This window comes from Thermobia domestica, chromosome 10 (assembly GCF_964235325.1).
Source record: "Thermobia domestica chromosome 10, izTheDome1.hap1.1, whole genome shotgun sequence".
Lineage (NCBI taxonomy): Eukaryota > Metazoa > Arthropoda > Insecta > Zygentoma > Lepismatidae > Thermobia > Thermobia domestica.
Genome location: NC_137463.1, coordinates 150,811,868 through 150,835,000, shown reverse-complemented (window position 1 = coordinate 150,835,000; position 23,133 = coordinate 150,811,868). Strand labels below are relative to the sequence as shown.

Sequence of the window (23,133 nt, the reverse complement as noted above, 5' to 3'; positions counted from 1 at the left end):
AACAATGGAAATGAAAATACATAATAAAATTTTCGCCTTAATATTCATACATTACTACATTCTTTGATAAATGCCAGAATTTTAAAGTCCTAGAACAAGCAGTAACGCGAGAAGCATTGGATTCCTCTCCAACAATTAAAAGCTTACAAATATGGAAAGAACAAAATTTCAAAAAAATGTCAACTTGTAATTCATATATTACATCACGCTATACTAAATGCCAGAATTTCAGTGTCCTAGAACAAATGATAACGGGAGAGGCATTGGATTTCTCTGCAACAATGGAAAGAACAAAATATCGAAAAATTGTCACCTTGGAACCTATAGATTACATAATGCTTTACTAAATACCAGAATTCCAGAGTTCTAGAACAATGGTAAGGGGAGAGGCATTGAACTCCTCTGCAACAAATAGTTGAACTCAAAAATGAACGAGTCAACAATTCGAAAATCTGCACGGAACAATTGCTGCGTATAGTCATTATCTTCAAACAGACTGACAGTGAAGAACATAATTCAGTATTTGTAAAAGTTATTAGTCATTTTTTGTGAATATTAACATTGAAAAGTTAGGGCGATAGCAATGCCATCTCTTATCACAGAAACAAACTTTGTGGCTTTAGACCATCCTCAAAACAGTTTTTTTTTTAAAAATCTCTCTCTCTCTCTCTCTCTCTCTCTCTCTCTCTCTCTATATATATATATATATATATATATATATATATATATATATGGATTGATTTAAATCAAATCCCGAAATAATTTAAAGTGAAAATAAGTAAAATCCCGTTTCTGTTCTGTTATTTCGATTATGGAAAATGATAATCATAATACAATGAGACTCAAATATACGGTATGTACAGCATAGTATGAAAACAAGTGTCATGCAGAGGATGATTATGGAAAATCCCGTTTTGAATGGGTAACAGGGCAATCCTGTTTTCTTCTCTTCGTAACATAGGGTTTATATTGTAAATTGTTAACTATTCAAACGGAGAAATCACCATCGACATTTAAGACGAAGATTCTTTTGTGTGCGCGTCTATATATTTGTTCCCAGATAATAGGGCGTATTTAGAAGTGTCCTATCCCCTCTCCGAAATTTTTTTAGATTTTATATCTTTAGGCAAAATTTATGTATTTCGTGCCGCAAGCTAGTTACAATTTTCTTAAAAATATGCCCCTGCCAAATATCAGTAACTTTTGTGGGAAAAAAGTGTCACTTTGATAAGCGTTGCTGTACTCTTTCCTTAACGCTTAACCTTTTAAATTATAGGTGATAGGATAAAATCTTCATTATTCGATTAAAAAAGTACCAATAAAGCTTTTCACTTCGTTTTCTCAGGACTGAATACATTGTAGAGCACGTTACATATGCTTTCACGCCTCTCTGCGTCGAGACATAGGATGTGATGACGTCATAAATTTTAAAAAAGATGTCTTTTCTTGTGCTTATTTTTATTTTTTGGTGGGCCTACATTTTGCATTCAGAAGACTGAAATTCTGAACACTCGTTCAGTGCACCCTTAGTATTTTTCAGATTTCAGCTCTCTGCGTGAAAACAGTGGGGTCTAGACGAAAAAAAAAAAAAAAAAAAGACATTTTGTTGAATGCCAAAGTTGAGTTAGGTTCTTAAGAGTAATTGATACTGGACCTCTTAAACTTAATCTACACCTTTATCTTTTACATAGATAGATTTGCCTAAATCACTTCCAAATGTCTGTAAGCTAATACTGTTGGACAGACTGATATTTATACTGAACTATAAAGACTATTAATTCCAATTCACTAAATCCATTTATTACCGTATTACATCCACATCATACTTGCATTTCACTATACCGTAGTATTTTCAAATACTAAACAAGCTTATCCATTACCTACATATCCACATACTAAGAGAACATACTAGGATTCACATCAATCCATTTTTAATATATTTTCATTACATGAACTAACTGTTTACACAGCAAAGACCCTATTCCCTAGCAAACTACTAATATGAGTATGTGCCATTATCTCAAAACCTTATCAGCCCATGGCCTCATTCTATACCTACCAACACTCACCCCCCTTTTGTATAAATAGTCTTTACCTTCTAGTCACCAACTGGAGATTCCATCAATATAATCCAAGTATAGGTAATCTAACTGCACCTAATTCCAATTACAATAACAATAGTATCACAGATAAACTCAACATAACAAAACTAACGAGTCAATTTCAATTCCATAACTCTTTTCACTAAACATTCGCTTCTCTTAGTCTGTAGTCTAAATGCATATGTCACGAATCAGCCTTATGTTCCAAATTCTCGATCTTCATGGAGTGTACATCTAGCTGTTTCTTAATTTTATCCATATCAGCTCGCAACTGGTCTAATACATCTTCACGTTTCTTTAATTCACCAGTAACCAACTGCTCTATTATTCCATTTCGTTTTTTAACTTGTTCCAACTCATCGTCTCTTTTCTTTAATTCAGCTGTCAAACATTGCATCATTTCCAGTTTGTAGTTTCAGTTTGCATGCTCTATTTTACGTTGTTCTTTTTCTTCTACCATCTTTACCTCTTCTATTATTTCGTTTGTTCCTTCGACCACCTTGTTTACCGTATTCTGCTTGTTAATATCCTCAGAAGAACCAGGGTTGCTTTCAGCAACATTTTGTTTCTTTGAGTTTTCCAATAATTTCTTACTCCTCTTTCCTTTCTTTTTATTTTTCTTCTCGTACTTCATAATATCTCCATCCTTGTCTCGAACTACTACTACTTCTTCCTTAGACTCTAAGTCACCAATAACCTTTGTATTGCTATTTATTTCTTGATTTCTTCCTTTGTGACTTATTACTGAACTGTCCTGTTCAAAACTTTTAACTTCATTTTGTACTTCTGTTTCCATGACAGCCAAACCGTTAATAGGATGCTCCATTGTCGATATTAAACCTGCACCATCCTTGTTTTCGGGCAAAGAGATTTTAGAACCGCTGTCTGTAACACTTATTTGACTAGTACTGTCGTTACTCCCTTGCGCTATATTTGTTTGAAACTGTTGTATCTGCTGTGCTCTATTCGAAAAAATTTTGTGTCTGCAGGAGTATGCGAAATGATTATTTCTGTGGCATGAAAAACATTGTTTTCCATATGCAGGACAGTTGCGGAAAGCATGAAATTTGTTTCATCTTCTGCATGGAATCTTCTTTCTTTGATCTTTATTTAATTCTGAGCACCGTTGACAAACTGCTGTTAGCTCTTGTTGATTATTCTTCATTTGCTTAAACCAACCTTGAGCATTAGAATCCTCCAAATCACAAGCCATTTGAACTGCTTCCTCAAACGTTAAATTGTCCTTAGAAAGTAACAAACTTCGGATTCGGTTGCTAGATAATCCAAAAATCAATTGATTTCATAATGCAAGCTCTTGATATTTTTCAAATGCACATGCGGAAACTACGTTCTGAAGCTCTGTTACAAACTGTATGACATCTTGGTTCTTTTTCTGCTTCATAGAATGAAATTTGTAGCGATATGCCCATTTGCTGTACGAGATGTCTGAGTTGTTCATTAATAAATCCTGTCTGTGAGCTTACTCCAAAGACGAAAATGTTGCCAATGTTGAATGCCAAAGTTGAGTTAGGTTCTTAAGAGTAATCGATAGTGGACCTCTTAAACTTAATCTACACCTTTATCTTTTACATAGATAGATTTGCCTAAATCACTTCCAAATGTCTGTAAGCTAATACTGTTGGACAAACTGATATTTATATTGAACTATAAAGACTATTAATTCCAATTCACTAAATCCATTTATTACCGTATTACATCCACATCATACTTGCATTTCACTATACCGTAGTATTTTCAAATACTAAACAAACTTATCCATTATCTACATATCCACATACTAAGAGAACATACTAGGATTCACATCAATCCATTTTTAATATATTTTCATTACATGAACTAACTGTTTACACAGCAAAGACCCTATTCCCTAGCAACCTACTAATATGAGTTGAAATCAATGAACAGTATAAATCAATGAAGATCCTATATTCTACAAACAAATACAACTGTAAATTTTTACACGTAATCTCAAGCAAAGAATCCTTTCTGGAAGATCTGGAATCAGTCTTAAAATTTTTCCAAGATCTTAGGACGAAAATTGATCCTAGACTGATTATGATGCCGGCTATCGTCATGGGTCTATGGAAGAAACATCCTAAAGAAGTGCTCCAGATCTTTAAAGAATACTATAGTACACCAGACCAAGGAATCTATTTCACAATGTACACTGATAAGACCCAATTATTCGTTGAGATAGACTGGATGATCAAAAAATTTGATTACAGTCTTCGAAAACCAGCAGCGACATTATATGATGAAGTCCAAGAATTAAATAAGAAAACTAGACTATCCCAAAAGGAGCCTCACGTTTCTCCGACAATCTTAGAAGAGACGGAAACACAACTAGAAGAAGAGGATAAAGGTAATATTGTAGAAGAAACTAAACCAAAACCTCAACCACTAGAAACTGCAGCAGATGGAAGGAACAGTGAAACAGGAGCAATCTCAGAAAACAAAATACGTGATTTTTAAAATAAAAAATGTGATCCTCTAGAAGGAACCACCAAACAGGTCATAACCTTAAAACAGAAAGGATTATTCAGTTTTCTCAAGAAGATAAAGACCAAAGAAATTAAAAATAGATCGGAAATTAGTACATTAGTGCAACGAAATGAACCTATAGCACAGTCAACGGATGCTAGAAAGCAATCAAACTGCGAATCTATCAATAAGCCCATACTGGAGCATAGCACCGTGCGGGATCCAACGCCAATTTATAACAGATTTGAACATACACTTAAATTATCTAGACTTGAACAATCGAGCACCCTTAGATTAGCTTTACGACACATCATTAGAAAACGGGGAGCAGATAGTTTTTCCGCAATCAGAAGATGAGGACCTCATGAAGCTAAGCCTGAACAATTTGCCAACTGATCCAAGAGAATTACTAGAATTAGTTGATTTGGCGTATGCCAGACGAAAGCTAAATCTTGACTTAAATAGAACCTACGTGCATTTGGTCAGACTGTATGGTCGCGTGGTATACAATCATAGGAACGAATGACCAAACGCGTGTGTTAAAACCTACTACGTATAAATGGATAACATAACCTGTAGTACTCTCAAGATGCTGCAAATCAACACCATGCGATCAGAACTAGTCATGGAAGAAATAGTACAACTTAGTATCTCTTGGAAGATTGATATAGTGTGTATACAGGAACCTTACATAAATGAGGACAAATTAAATGTTTCCCAAAACAACTTTAGACTTATTTACAATAATCAGAGTGCATTAGCTTCCGTTTTAATTTTAAACAATGACATTCAGATATTAAATTTAATACATTTTAGTAATAAATGGACGAATTGTTTGCATGTCAAGCATGGAATAATAGATTTTATTCTTATTAACCTGTACTGCCAATATTCTTTACCGATTAACAGATTTCTAGAAGAAATAACGACAATTTGCAACACATATCCGAACAAAAAGATACTTATTTGCTCAGATGCAGACGCCAAGTCCCCTTCTTGGCACTCACGAGTTTTGGATGAAAAAGGAGAAATGTTAGAAAACACAATAAGCGAGCTAAACCTACATATTGTAAACGAAGCAGGGAAGTCTCCAATTTATCGGAACAGAAACGGCAATACATCAAACATAGATGTCACATTAGTATCAAAAACTTCACTAATGGAATCGTTGACTGGTCCGTGGTAGAAGATGAGTCCTCCAGTGATCATCAAATAATTAAATTTACTATAAATCAAACAACAAATGCTGACAGTATAAACGAAAATAGTAACTTTAATGTAAAAAAAATCTCCTGGGAAAAATTCAATAAAATAATCAAATTACCAAATATAGATTGCAAAAATGAAGAAGAACTAAATAGGGCAGTCGTCGATATCGAGGAAGCAATAACTCAAGCCATTCAAAAATTAAATAGTAGAGGAAACATCAAGAAGAAAAAATATTCGCTTTTCTGGAACTATAATATGCAATCATTAAAAAAACAAACAAGAACAAAGAGAAGGCAGTATCTGCGAACCCACGATCCCTTCCTCAAGGCAAGAAGAAAGGAAGAATATATAAGACTATTAGCGCAATACAAAGATAAACTCAAGGAAAGGAAACAAAAGGTTTGGAACTCGTTTTTAAAAGAGAAATTAGATACAGACCCGTGGGGAATGCCATACAAAATAATAATGCATAAAATCAAGCCCTCTCTTACACTAACTACGATAGAAAAACAGAATGGCGAATACACAAGAGATATTGAAGAAACTTTAGAGTTCATTATCAATAAACTGCTTCCAGATGACAACCCAGACACTGACAATGAAGATAACAAATTAATTAGACGGAAATATAATACATTCAGTTATAGTAATAATAGCATAAATAGAGATATAATGGTCACAAATGAGGAAATTGAAGACATTCTCAAAAGCATAAAAAATAATAAGGCACCTGAACCTGATAAATTAAAAGGGGAAATTTTTAAGATGAATAGTCAATTTTGGATTCCATATTTAACCAAATTGTATAATAAGTGTATAGAATTTGGAATTTTCCCTAACAGATGGAAGATGGCTAAATTAACTATTCTAGAAAAAAGTAATATAGGAGGACTTAAAACACCAAAATCTTATCGACCCATATGTTTATTAAACATTATGGGTAAACTATTCGAAAAAGTCATAGCCAACAGAATAAGTGCCAAGAGAGGAGATCTAAGAAATTGTAGACTACAGTACGGATTTAGGAAAAATAAAGGTACAACTGAAGCCATCAATTGTTTAATGGAATATATTGAAACACTTAGTGAACTGGGAGAAAAATATACAATAATAATCTTCGTGGATATATCCGGCGCCTTCGACAATCTATGGTGGCCAAAGATGTTTTCTGAGCTCGAAAAATTACATGTAAATAAGGAATTACTTAAAATTATCAAGAACTATTGTTCGGATAGGATAGTAACTTATGATGGCCCAACATTCGAATTAAATAAGATCGTAACAAAAGGCTGCCCACAAGGTTCCGTATTGGGGCCATTATTGTGGGATGTTGTATTACAACTGGGTCTAGAGAAAATCAATAAACTAGACACAGTGTCCGGCGTCGTCGCCTATGCTGACGATTTGGCTCTATTCATAAATGCAAATACCAGATCAAGACTAGAAGAGAAGGCCAACGTGGTTATGCAGGCTCTCTCAGAATGGACCAAATCTGCAAAATTGGAAATATCTGCCAATAAAACAAAGTTCATCCAGGTCAAAGGAAAATTGGACAGAAGTCCTATTATTAAAATATCTGATAATTCAATAAGTAGGGTGGACTCCTTTAAGTATCTGGGTATTTGGATAGATGAACACCTAAATTTCGACAGTCATGTGACAAAACAAAAAGAAAAAATAATTGGAATTGCGAACAAAATTTTCTACATTATGGCCAAAGATTGTAAGTTATCACCAAGACACTGTGATATACAGGGTGGTTCAGTAATGTTGGACAGCCCTGAATAAATCGAAAACCAGAAGAGATATTAGCAAGAGTTTGGTGGATCCAGATACTTGTGGAAGGGGGACGTCTTTTGAGGTACCACACAATGTTACCAGGTCAACAGTGTTGCCAGCTCAGTACAAAGTTGTATTTTTTTAAGTGGAACATATAGAAGTTTATGCCATCAAAAGAATTAATACGGAATGTGAATACCAACAAGCGAAACCGCACCTGTCAGTGTTGCCAAATAAGGAAGTTATAAAGCTTCAAAGATCAAGAAATTAAAGTGTCCGTAGAGCAAAACTAGCAAAAAGGCAAGAAAAATAATACTACGGAATGAAAAGGAGTAACCGAAAGAGTAAACCAAAGAACGCACAGCATCCAGTGAGTAACAGGGTTGCCATAGCAAAGGGGGAAAAAATTGAAAATTTTGCAGTTGCTATAAGAGGAAAAGTGCCCATATGACATAATGCTGGAAACACCATAGAAAGTCTATGTAAGATTCAGGAATCCTAATAGCGTTTGTTCGAAATCAATATCTCTAACCGTTTTCGAGATACACCAAAGGTGTGCAGGGTTTGCAACACTGCATAATTGATTTGACGATTAGACCCGTGTAGTTCTTACATTTTGTTGGGCGTATCATTTTCATTACTCGTTCCTGTAGTTTGGAGGGCGAGGGAATTATTATGCAGTGTTGCAAACTCCGCACACCTTTGGTGTATCTCGGAAACGGTTAGAGATATTGATTTCGAACAAACGCTATTAGGATTCCTGAATTTTACATGAACTTTCTATGGTGTCTCCAGCATTATGTCATATGGGCACTTTCCTCTTATAGCAACTGCAAAATTTTCAATTTTTTCCCCCTTTGCTGTGGCAACCCTGTTACTCACTGGATGCTGTGCGTTCTTTGGTTTACTCTTTCGGTTACTCCTTTTCATTCCGTAGTATTATTTTTCTTGCCTTTTTGCTAGTTTTGCTCTACGGACACTTTAATTTCTTGATCTTTGAAGCTTTATAACTTCCTTATTTGGCAACACTGACAGGTGCGGTTTCGCTTGTTGGTATTCACATTCTGTATTAATTCTTTTGATGGCATAAACTTCTATATGTTCCATTTAAAAAAATACAACTTTGTACTGAGCTGGCAACACTGTTGACCTGGTAACATTGTGTGGTACCTCAAAAGACGTCCCCCTTCCACAAGTATCTGGATCCACCAAACTCTTGCTAATATCTCTTCTGGTTTTCTATTTATTCAGGGCTGTCCAACATTACTGAACCACCCTGTATATTATAAAACAATTTTCCAAGCAATAGTATCGTATGGAGCCAGTGCTTGGAGTCACAGAATAACCGAAAATATAAAAATAAGAAAGAAGATTGACAGTGCTCAAAGGTCCATTTTATTAAGAATATCTGGAGCCATGGCAACGACACCAGTGGAAGCACTGCAAATCATATTAGGAATAAAACCATTACACTTAACAATTTTTAAAAACAGCTGGAAAATATTGGATTTTAAAGCAGAATCTCGGAAAAATTGAGAAATTATTTCAAAGAAGAATTTTATTAAATGACATAGACAATTTTATTCTTACCAAATGGCAGGACAACTGGGATTCTTCCGAGAAAGCCAGAAGAGTGTATGAAATCTTTCCTGATATAAGACAAAGATTGCAGTTAGGACATCTTGATATAAATAAACATGTCATTCAATTTTTAAGTGTCCACGGCCCCTTTCGAACAACATTCCATAAAATTGGCCTATTAGAAAGTAACATATGTGATTGCGGACAAATACAAACCCCAGATCATCTAGTGTTCAGCTGTGATTTAATACATTTAATGGACGAAGATCAAGAAATAAGGAGCAACCTACAACAAATAAGAAATACTTATGGACTATTCGAAATAATTAGCAATGAACAGCATAGGAAAAACCTAAACAGGCTATGTACAAAAGTACTCGAAATTAGTAGGGTTCAAATAGAACTGGACCTCGCAAGGAGACAACAAAATGGTTAATGGAATAATAATAATAATAATAATAATAATAATAATAATAATACAATAACAATTGTGACAATATTAATAATAATGAAACTTCTGTCCCGTCTACCTCGCAAGAAAGGCACTTTATTTTATTTTATTTTTGGAATTATAATATATAAAATTATAATGTTTTGGAAAAAAAAGAGAGAATGGGATGGGATAGAATGGGATTCGATCTAGTGTCAAAATAGTGTAAGAACTACTAATCCACCACACTACCCACCTGACCACGGAAACTACGCTTTGCTTGTTCTCTTTTTCTTAACAAATAAATGCTAATATCCATAGCGCATGTCACTTCCAACCTCAAGACAGGAGTTTCCCTTTTTGTTTCTATATTTCCGTACGACATCTTGGTTACAGAAGCTAATTTATATTTGGCAGGCAATCTACACACTAGGTTTTAACCAATAAATGCAACATTTTACTCCACTATCCAGTTCCTTGATCCAACTCCTCGACTCCCCTACTGAATTTCCTCCGCAATCGTGCTCTGCTACTGAAAAAATCCCTAGAAATCATCGTTGCCAGTATACACAAAACCGAGCATAATTTTGTTTTTTGCTTATATTTTTATTATTTTATTATATTTTTTGGAAATATCTCCTTAGATGGATAGCTTTCTATTATCTCCACATACTAATAACTGAATTTTACCCATAAACGTAAAGATAATGGAATAAATGCGAAAAATCGTGAGCTACAGTATACGCGCAATTTTTATTGCGCATGGGAGTATGTACACCATTAAATAATGGTAAACGTTTAAGAACCCTGTACCATGAATTCACTTCAACTAAAAACACTATTTCAAACCCGTTACATAAATTCACTGGAAAATTTTATAAGTACTTTCGCCACGCAACTTCTTCATCAGATAAAAGTGTATTATTTTAACGAAGAAAATATTAAACTTATTGAGGCATATTAATATATACATTAAGAACGTTTTAACTGGGGCTTTTTATGTAAAGTTTTTCTTCACTAGCAGTTTATTTTCATTCGTTTTTCATTTTACTTTTTTCTTTCACTAAGGTACTTTCTACCAGCATAAACAATAATATTTTCTGATTTCATGATTTAACGTCATGAAATTTGTGTTTTAGTGCATGAAGACATGTGAATTGGTGCGTGAAAGTGATATCATGGGATTATTGAATGTCTAAGGACAATTTTCGTGAAATCCACGTTTAAATCGGTTCAGGAGAACCGATTTTATTAATATCAAAAGTTCAGTTAAAATGTCGTTATACGTTCGTTAAATTTTTCAAATATGTTTTGAAATTAAAACAACAATGTCCATATTTTAAATATAATTTAAATATAATTTATATAAATTCTTCTCTAACACAGAGGACAATGCTGAACATTTGTACAACTGGACGACGTGCTATGCAAGTAGAGTGTGGTGTCATTGGATGGCATGGAAAGGCAGGCAGTGGCACTGGATGTGATGCTGTTGATAGGTGGTTTTCTTCCCTTCCTTTGGTTCGACTATCGAAATATGTTTCCTGTTGACTTAGTTATTTTTTCTTAATTGTTTCATAAATTTATTTAATAAATGTGAAATGACTATAAAAAAAAATAAAATAAAAATATAATGGAAACCAATGTAGTGATTCCAATATGTTCAGAATGTGGCAAAGATTTTCCAACCAGGAAAGAATTAAGCATACACAAAGCAAGGAAACACGCCACACAGGAAACACACCTTCAAGTAAATTCCCAAGATTTCGTAAGAGAGCTTACAACATTGGAATCCAACATATGGATAATAAAAAGAATCCCGAGAGGAGCAAGAAATGGAGTAGCAAACAAACTCACAAACATAATAGATGAATGTATTATAAATAATGATTTTTCTTCCTGGAAAAATTTATTTCTTTCCTCTTTTTATAACTTACGACTTCCCAGGAATCGCAGTTCGGAGTCAGGTACTAATACCATCAAAAACAATTTAAAAGAGAGCTCCTTCACGGAATGTCCTCAAGTTTCTGGCAAGAAACGCAAACCTTATTTAACAAACATAATTATGTCAAAAATTTCTGATTTTGATACAAAAGGCGCATTGAGGTTACTAGCATCAGATGACAGTTGAGCTCCTTCCAATGAGGAAACATACCACATACTTGCAACTAAACATCCATCTCCGTCCAGGGTCCTTGAGGTGCCAAATCCTCCAGAAGAACTAGACCCTTGTATCAGAGTAATGAAGATACGGTTCTGAAAGCAATTCATAACATTCCCAGTGGTTCTGCTTCAGGAATAGATTGACTGTCACCTTAACACTTAAAAGATCTAACATCGAAATCGGCAGGTAATGCAGCGGCGATCTTACTCAGTTCAATAATGAAGTTGGTAAACTTCATTTTAAATGGAAAAGTAAATCTGGATATATGTAAATACCTTTTCGGTGCTAACATGTGTGCTCTGCGAAAAAAGACGGTGGTGTAAGGTTAATAGCAGTTGGATGTCTGCTCAGAAGATTGGCTTCCAAAATAACTGTATCATCAGTCTATGATCACTGCACAAACCATTTGCAACCACATCAGCTTGGTTTTGCGACGAAGAAGGGGAGTGAAACAGTCATACATACTACCCGTGCAATCATTAAATCACACCAAAAATCTAACATCACAATCTTCAAAATAGATTATAAAAATGCATTTAACACTGTGGAAAGAGACTCTATGTTAAAAGAAGTGCAACGAGTTTTGGCAAAGTTATGCTAATCCGTCCATGTTATTTTTCGGAGACAGAACAATTTCATCACAGGTCGGATGTCAACAGGCTGATCCTGCAGGACCAATGCTATTTAGTTTAGCAATTCACCCTATAATTAGTACCTTGTGTTCAGAACTAAATGCGTTTTATGGTACTTTAGGTGGATCACCACAGACAGTCATACACGACTTAAATGTTTTACTTACAGAATCAAGTAAAATAGGATTACAAATAAATCCATTAAAATGTGAGCTACTTTTTACGTCGGGAACACCAGATCCCATCATTGAAGCTCAATTTCAGGCTGTGCTATTTGGAATACGAACAATACCAACCCATGAGATATTATTGGGAGCACCGCTACACGAAGATAGATATGATAAATGTTTGGAAGATCACCTAAACAGTTTTTTTTTTTTTTTTAAAAAAAAGAGGTTCAAAAAAGTACCAGCACATATAGCTTTTTTCCTTTTAAAAAGTTGTTTAGGTATTCCTAAATTGACTTATTTTCTACGTACCGTTCCAACATGGTTCAGGCCAACTAAAATTTTTCAACTAGATGACATTTTGAAAATGTGTTTGCAATCAATACTCAATTATAAGTTAAAATGGGCACAAGCAAGCTTACCCATTCGTTTAGGAGTACTAAAAGTTTCAGATTTGGGCCTCCCTGCATTTCTGTCTTCTTCTTAGGGGTGTTGTCTCTCGTTTCCAAAGTTCTGAATATTCCAGTTGACGAAGTGAAAATTCCTCATCTGACAGAGGCATTAGAGATATGGAGAGGCATTTACAACACAATTTCGGTTGCAAAGGAGTCGCAAAGGAAATGGGATGAAATTGTAATCAACGAGATAGGTGAAAACGAGGTAATTTCGCAAGATGATGTTGATTCAGCTCGCTTGAAAGCACTACGAAAGAATCTGGAGCCTGGTTGCAAGCCACACCCTCAAAAAACATTGGAACATTTTTAGATAAAAATATTTTTCAGATATGTGTAGCGCTACGCCTAGGGCTTAATATTTGACATGAATTCACATGTGCGTGTCAAAGTGGAATGGATGAGAAAGGCTTACACGCCTTAAGTTGCATCAAAAGTGGGGGGAGAATTTCACGTCACAGTAAATTAAACCAAATAATAAAACGAACCCTCACCAGTACAGACTGTCCTAACATTTTAGAGCCACCAGGAATTTATCGGAATGATGATAAACGGCCAGATGGAATTACCTTGACACCTTGGAAAAGGGGCCAATGTCTAGTATAGGATGTAACATGTGTCTTACTTAAAGTCTTACTTACTTAAAGTCATCTTACTTAAAGTCAACTAGTGAAGAAGCGGGAAGTGCAGCAGAGACAGCGTGTATGCGTAAACATTCTAAGTATTCAAAACTTAAAAATGATCATATTTTTATTGCGTTTGTCACGGAAACAATGGGTGTTTTTAGCAGAGAAGGCAGAATGTTTTTGAAGGAAATAGGATCAAATTTAATTAACGAATTAGGAGATCCTAGAAGCGGTTATTTTCTGACACAAAGGATAAGCCTAGCAATACTAAGAGGCAATGCAATTAGCATATTAAAGACCGATTCCATTTCAAATCGTCCAGCAAAAGCACAATTGGTCCCCATCATAGTCTCAGATTTCAATTATTTTTTTTATGGGATCTACGTGCAATATTATTAGACCCATATTTTTTCTTTTTGCTGAAAAAAATGTTTCCTTCTATATACAGCCCTCCAAAATGGCTGCCATTCTCTCGGATTGCACGAAAAAAGAAAAACATGTCAAATTGAAAGTTCTGTTGTAGAGAAACGAGTGTACTTAGTAACATAATCGCAATAACAAGAAGAGTATAAAGTTGTATGTTTCGGTGGAGGGCCAAAATTCGTCTATTGGTTCAATAGGAATCGCGCAATTCACTCGCAATGTTGCCAACTTTGGTGAAACTTTTGCTAACTTCAAACATTTTTTTTTCTGTCCTCACGAGCAATATCAACCATCTGCTTCTTGCATCGAAATCTACTCCATAAGGTCTCTTGAAAATGTAAAGGACTTAAGTTTCTGATTATTACATCCCACGTTATAGCATGATGAAAAGCTGAAAATTTCATTAAGTCGCCATGTTTGGACGCCATTTTCTCAAAAAACCCACCTTTTAAAAATCTTAATTTTCTACAACTATTGGAGAAGTACCTAAGTATTTAATATCCGTTAACCGTTTATACGGCTGCAGCCCCTAACATTGGCAATTGATTATTGAAATTTCAATTTTTGTACTTGAAATGTAAATATTTCCTATGGGCATTTAGGTCCATATGGGAGTATGATAATTTTGAGAGATGAATCCTGACATCAAATCCAGTAGAAAAGTTCCTATAAACATGAGTCGAATTCCGCTTCGTATTCGAGTTACAGGGTTTCCGGCTCGCGACAATGGAAAATAAAATATAAATTTCGCGTTAAATCATAAAGTATGTGTTAAGGTTATGATGAAGCTCAGAAAGTTGATTTGTATCAATATAATAATTTTTACGCGCGTTGCAATTCGGTTGGCAGTGTTGCCAACATGGTAGAACTTTTATTTGTTTCCGAATGACACTACGTGGTTTTTATTTGATATTTGGTATTCATTAATGATCGTAAACATCACATAAAACACACTTTTCCCCACATCACCAAGTTTTCGAAAACTTACATGTATTTCATTAAAAGGTTTTATCTCATGCGTTATTGATAGTGTGCAACATTGAGGGTGAATTTCACTTGATGTCTGCCATTATTAGTAAAACCAAAATGTCGAATAAAAACTATGTCTGTGTAAGTTGTACTACTACTACTACTACTACTACTACTACTACTACTACTACTATTACTACTACTACTATTACTACTACTACTACTACTACTACTACTACTACTACTACTAATAATAATAATAATAATAATAATAATAATAATAATAATAAAGAAGTAGAAGAAGAAAATTTGTTTTTTATTATTGCAACACCTCTCGTAACTCCACGCATCAAGTTCGGACTTGTTAAAGTTCTGCTGCAACCACGAAACAGTTCATTAACTGATTCGGTGTCGTAAACATCGTCGTAGTGTTCTCTGGAACCGTGAAAATTGTTTTCACTGGTAACATGACATTGCAGTGCACTAGTAAGGACCGTATTAAATGTGTTGATTATTCTAAAAGGCATAAAAGGATTGTGTACAGAAAGAAATCTTGACAAAAATTTTATCTTGCGGTAAAATATATGGATTGCGTACAGCACATCTGCCAAAACGTAGTATTAGGAGAGGATGATTATTTGTGTAAAGGGTGCTTTGAATATTTACCGTGAACAACGTGAATGTGTGTGAGATATTGGTGACCACGGAAGAAGGTGTAAATATGAAATTATGCACCAGCAAGATAAATAATTTGTCCCTCTGACAGTAGATTTGGAAACCATTAACCAGACAGTTAACAGACTAAACATAAATGTGTCGCCATTAAAACGGACGTTATCGATGAAACCTAGACTGCGGTGAAGGATTCACCTCTCAAAATTTTTCATACTGCCTTTCAAATCGACTTGTGTACAGGACACAAATAATCATCCTCCCCTAATAGTACGTTTTGTCAGACACGCTGTACGCAATCCGTATATTTTACCGCAAGATAAAATTTTTGTCGAGAATTCTTTTTGTGCACAATCCTCTTATGGCTTTTAGCATAATCAACACATTTAATACGGCCCTTACTGTAATAGGACTTCTCCATTATTATTCACACAAACACTTAACTAGTGCACCACAATGTCATGTTACCAGTTAAAACAATTTTCATGGTTCCAAGGAACACTAGGACGATGTTCACGACACCGAATCAGTTAATGATCTGTTTTGTGGTTGCAGCAGAACTTCTTTAACAAGTTCGAACTTGATGCGTAGAGTTACGAGAGATGTTGCAACAATAAAAAATAAATTTTCTTCTTCTTCTTCTTCTTCTTCTTCTTCTTCTTCTTCTTCTTCTTATTATTATTATTATTATTATTATTATTATTATTATTATTATTATTATTATTATTATTATTATTATTATTATTATTATTATTATTACAACTTACACAGATGTAGTCTTTATTCGACATTTTGGGTTTACTAATGATGGCAGACATCAAGTGAAATTCACCCTCAATGTTGCACACTATCAGTAACGCACGAGATAAAACCTTTTAATGAAATACATGTAACTTTACCTAAGTTTTTCGAAAACTGTGGTGATGTGGGGAAAATTGTGCTTCATGTGATGTTTACAATCATTAATGAATACCAAATATCAAATAAAAACCACGTAGTGTTATTTGGAAACAAATAAAAGTTCTACCATGTTGGCAACACTGCCAACCGAATTGCAACGCACTTAAAAATTATCATATTGATACAAATCAAGTTTCTAAACTTCATCATAACTTTAACACATACTTTATGATTTAACGCGAAATTTATATTTTATTTTCCATTGTCGCGAGCCATTTTGGGTCCCAAGTTGGAAACCCTCTAACTCGAAAACGAAGCGGAATTCTACTGAATTTGATGTCAGGATTCATCTCTCAAAATTATCATACTCCCTTTCAAATCGCCTTGTGTATAGGACCTAAAAGCCCATGTGAAATATTTACATTTCAAGTACAAAAATTGAAATTTCAATAATTAATTGCCAATGTTAGGGGCTGCAGCCGCATGAACGGTTAACGGATATTAAATACTTAGGTACTTCTCCAATAGTTGTAAAAAATTAAGATTTTTAAAAGGTGGGGTTTTTGAGAAAATGGCGTCCAAACGTGGCGACTTAATGAAATTTTCAGCTTTTCATCATGCTATAACGTGGGATGTAATAATCAGAAACCTAAGTCCTTTACATTTTCAAGAGACCTTATGGAGTAGATTTCGATGCTAGAAGCAGATGGTTGATATTGCTCGTGAGGACAGAAAAAAATGTTTGAAGTTAGCAAAAATTTCACCAAAGTTGGCAACATTGCGAGTGAATTGCGCGATTCCTATTGAACCAATAGACGAATTTTGGCTCTCCACCGAAACATATAACTTTATACTCTTCTTGCTATTGCGATTATGTTACTAAGTACACTCGTTTCTCTACAATCACATTTTAATTTGACATATTTTTCAGTTTTTCGAGTAATCCGAGAGGAGGGCAGCCATTTTGGAAGGATTCATATCGAAGAAAATTTTTTTTCAGCAAAGAGAAAAAATATGGGTCTAATAATTTTGTATGTAGGTTCTTATTTTAAAAAAATAAACTAAATCTGAGATAGTCATGTGGACCACCCTGAACGATTTGAAATGGAATCACTCTAAACTCCTTTCCATCTTCACCCAAGTTGAACAATTTTTTTTTATCTAAAATAAATATAAACATTGTTTGAAGTTAAAAAAAAAAAAAAAAAAAGAACCTCCATGTTCCATAATAGTGTTCAAATCTAGTCCAAATCGTAAAATATGATATTTAGCAGAATGCTCAATCTTCGCATGGGGAGCATAAAGTTTATTAAAAACATTTGAAATATACATACAATTTGTGTGGTTTCAAAATACTGAAAGTTGCTGATCCAATGACCTACTTTCCAAAATTATCATATTGTTTGTATATTTATATATATATTAACAAATAATTAATCTGTATGTTTTTTCTTTCCAATTTTAAATTTAGATTGCCATAATTTAACATTTTATGTACAATGATATACCCATATGTACACTTATTTGCATGTAACTAATATCTTCCTTGTGTTTATTCTTAATATGTGTCATATATTAATTCTGTAGAATGAAAAAAAATTTGTAGTATATTCCACATTAATATTAAAAGGAATTTCATATAGAAAAAATATAATATGTGCATATTTATATATATATATATTAGTACATATGTATATCTCATGATATGCTTTGAATATTTTGCTTACACTACCATAATATACGCTCTTATTACAAATAATAATATATTTACATTACAAAAACATTTGATATAATATATGTAAGACATAACAGCATTACGTATTAGCAATACTTTCTTTCATTCCGTTTTATAGAATAACTTTTCAAAATTATATATCGTTATCTATTGAATTAATATTAATGCATTTTAACGTAATGATAAAAATAGAACATTTAATTATTCTATTACTTCAAAACGTCTAGTTTATAAAAAAAAAACACAATGATCACCACATTTCTACAAATAAATGCAAATATTTGGAAATACATAATACAAAAATTCAAATGACACTACAGCTCGTTGATTTTATCATATAAATTGATGAAACATATTAGTGAGACAAACAATTTAATATTCCACAAAATAAAATAAATAAACTTGCTCTATATGTACGACATTCAAAATTGTATATTAATTCTAAATCATTTTTAGACAATTTATAAGATTCTAACATTACAATATAAAAATAAGACAAGTATACATAATTACAATAGATTACACATTACTCCTTAACATGATATTCATATAAAATTCAATTTGTTACCACTCTTTCGTACTGTTACAATAAGAGTGAGGCCGGATAATAGTAAGTCTGCCACACTTATACGCTGTTCAGCGTCTATCTTCTTAATTTACAAGTCTCCCTTTCCCTTTGAAGATTCGTCCCACCCCTTCAGAATGGCAACAAGACCTTCCAGTAGAGTAGGAGTATAAAAAGAAACGGAAAATGAACCTTAAAGTTAAAAACAAAATGGGAGGGAGTTGCCATTCGTAACAAGACAATAGTCTAACAACGTTTCCATCAACATACAGAAACTTACGTATGCTTTATTCAACACACAATGTATCTTAGTTTACTTCAACAATATTACACAAACGCTAGGCGACTCGCCTCGTACTGAGTGTGGTTTAAGTTGTTAATACCAGTTGCAGTAACTTGTCGCAAAAGCATCAGCGAGAGTATATGGCCACTTACATAAATGTGAGTTTTCGGCTCACTTCTCTTTTATGTAATACAATACAATAATACACAATCATTTCACACTGTGAAGTCTTAATCATAAGAATCTATATTCATAACTTTTTTTTCTCTCTTTTTACATGTCATGCCTATTCAACTTAGGATTTATCAAATGATTCAGTGGCAATATAAAATTACTTCTTTGACAATCGAACTTTCATTCAAATATTGTAGATAATATCACATTTCAAAACTTTTTTCAACAATAACTGGACATTGAATTTGTTACTTTCATTTGTGTTAAAATAAGACAAACTCACTTTAGTCATGTTCGAAAAATTTAGATTTTTTCTTTTTCTTTTTTCTTTTTTAATACAAATCACCAACTTGAAATATTATTTGTAAACAACGAAATGATTGCAAAAATAATTTTGAGTTTGGATAGTTCCATTGCAGAAGTTTTTCCATACAAAGACTATTCGGCAGAATACAATACAATATTCTGTTTAACCTACGCCAACTTTAGATTTCTCTAATGCAGGAGTAATTTTGTATGACTTCATTTGCCAAAGCATCAAGAATGTAAAATCACAAATGACTAAGTGATTTCTACTTATAGTTTTACTTTTAGAATGCACTATATTGGCATATCCATTTGGTTTTTCAACACTGCAGATGGCAACACTGTACAGAAGATTGCTCTGTCTTCTGAATTTTAATTCACTAAACTGCTTTGCTTTCATTTCACTAGCACAGCATTTTGCATGCTTTAACTTCTTGCTAACTATGGCAACACTGCGTCGCATTCTAGGTTGCTTACTATACTTCGAATTACAACACTCATTCACATTAGAAGTTTGATTCACTAATTTTTGATTTGTACCACAATCTTCATGATTGTGTAATATTGAGAACTTTTAACACACTTCACTGGTATTTTTCGAAATTTTATTGGAGCACTTAATTTGCTTTTTATTTTATACTGGTTTTTCGGTCTGCCTGTATGCTTAGGTTTTTCTACTGCAGTGACGCAATTAACATACGATTCTCATTAACAACCATTTTGACCTACATTTGATGTTGCGTTTATTATTACTTTTGATTTTTACAGGCGCGTGTGGTTTGCTCACTAATCTGGTGGACATATTCCGAAAAGATTTACAATTTTTACTCTACGAATGCATACTTGTTATACTTGTTCCCGCCAATTGTAACTCAATAGTGCTGTACTTGGCATTCAACTCAACACGTCACGGTCCAGTTTTCAGGAGGTAGCATTTGTAAAATGATTCAAGACGCAATTATCAAGAATAGGTGATGTGATCATCTATTCTTGTTCACTTGTTACATTATAATTATCATGCACAAAATATAGGTTCGACATGCTTCACTTGGAGATACAAATCAAAGCACTTGTAAATTTAGTGCCTTTATTATAAAACCAAAAACGCACCTGAATGATTACACAAAATACAAATACGATAAATATGGTACCATTAAGTTTTCTTGCCTCTTTGATTTTTATATGAAACGTAGAACAAACGTTCGATGAAATGTGCACTATCGTTGATCCTGGCTTGCGTCTCGTGCAACGATTTCCTGTTACATGGCGGGTTTACTTGACGTTGAAGAATATTGTTCCTTCATGATAATTCGATTCAACCTCTCATTTGGAAGGTTCGAGGCATTTCGTTTCACATAGAATCAAATGTAACCGTTGAACACCAAAATGTAATATTTATAATCAGTATTTGTCGTGCGTCATGTAATATTGAGAACGTTTGTATTTTAGAGACTAACATTCATTCGTGTCCACCTCCAACTATCCGTTATTGCGCACTTTCCTTGTCCGCTAAAATTTATCTCTACCACCCACTCTTTTGATCAAGAGACAGGGCGCGTCATTCTTAACTTTAGCACAAGACTATAATAAATTTTCAAAATATTTTACACACTTCTTTTAGTTTTATGGTTTATACGTATGCACTACTCTTTAACTTTGATGTATTCGTAAAGTTATATTTGTATACGTTTTGGTGTTTAGGCTACTGTGATGAACTCACGCCACTTAAAAATATGCTGAATCATTCTGATTGTTTTATATATATACACACACACACACATCCACATAACTTTTTACGTACGACGAGTCAACAGCTTCTCTTTTTCTTCCTTTTATTCTGTTAGTGTTCCTCTGGTACCACTAGGTGGCAGCATACTCGAAGAGCAAAACACACAATCAATAGGTACAAAGCGCAAAATTAATGTTAAAGTAAATGAATAAAATTATGCACAAATTTGGACTAGTTACAACCAAGCAATAATAGTAAGTATGTAAAGTGCAATAGTGAAATGCTATTTAATGATATAATTTTAAATAAAGAAATGAACTACAAATTCTTCATTTTCGGAATAATTTTTTGAACAAATTCGCGCAGCTGGAAAAGCGAGTGGCATCAATTGTGTCTTTAATTTCGAAACATGTTTCGGCGCACTGGCAGATGTAATCTATATATATAAAAGAGAACGCACAAAATCCTTTGTCCGCTCATCACGCTAATACGGCTGAACCGATTTCTTTCATTTTTGGGGGGTTGTTAGGATTTGGACCCTAGATGGTTTTTATCATATCACTTTAATTTTCAATTACCAGTGTCTTGAGATAATTGACCAATCAGGTGTCAATACGTAAAAAAAATCCTTTGTCCGCTCATCACGCTAATACGGCTGAACCGATTTCTTTCATTTTTGGGGGGTTGTTAGGATGTGGACCCTAGATGGTTTTTATCATATCACTTTAATTTTCAATTACCAGTGTCTTGAGATAATTGACCATTCAGGTGTCCATACGTACAAATCCTTTGTTATTAGTTCATCATAGGTATAAAAATAAACGTATTTATATGCAACCCGCATGACCCTGTGACTCGGCGGGTTAACATAACTGACAGGCGCTATAAATCACTTGAAAGCGAAAAAGTAAAAATTATCTAAGTAACAAAGTTTATTGCGTTCCGGGATGACCGCAGCGAAGCGGGGCGGGTTGGGGTGACCGCAGCGAAGCGGGGCGGGTTAACATAAATGACAGGCGCTATAATGTTAACATTTACTGCAATCTTCTATGGTTTTTATCATATCACTTGAAAGCGAAAAAGTAAAAATTATCTAAGTAACAAAGTTTATTGCGTTCCGGGGTGACCGCAGCGAAGCGGGGTGAACGCTGCTAGTTGGAAATATGTTTGAAATGTAACGAATGATAAATTTTTCGTGATTGATACCTAAGAACGTTCTTACATCTTTCAAGATTCCAGAAATTATTAACTCAGATTATTTCCCTAATTCAGTAGACATGACGATCTTAACTCATACTCCGCAATTTGAAGCTAAGTTACTGCCATTTAGGATATATTTGAAATAGGACAAATGGAAAATTTTTCATGGCTTCTGCCTAGGGAGATTTTTGCGTCCTTCTAAATTGTAGAAAACTGCAATCCATAATTTATTTCACTCATTAGTAGATATGACATGTTCTCAAATAATACCCTCTGTCTGATTGGTGTTTGAGGGAGAATCGTAATGATGCAGATGCAAACTGTAACGAATGGTTTAAATTTTTTGTGGTTTTTAAGATATTTCCGTTTGAGGAGAAAACGATCTTTGGCACGTAAATAAAAAAAATATCTGACAATGAGTATTTATGAACATGACAGAAAAAGAACAATAGGAAAATCGAAATTTGAGGTTAATATGGATATGATTTTTAAATTAACGAAGCATGCTATACATAAGTGTCGGAAGTCTTATA

At 33.8% G+C, this 23,133-nt stretch overlaps 1 long non-coding RNA gene across 2 annotated transcripts in view; it reads right to left on the bottom strand.

Annotated features, from left to right (window-relative positions):
- Positions 1-23,133, bottom strand: part of LOC145662771 (uncharacterized) — a 323,806-nt gene that overhangs the window by 268,404 nt on the left and 32,269 nt on the right. The gene's annotated exons all lie outside the window — the stretch shown is intronic.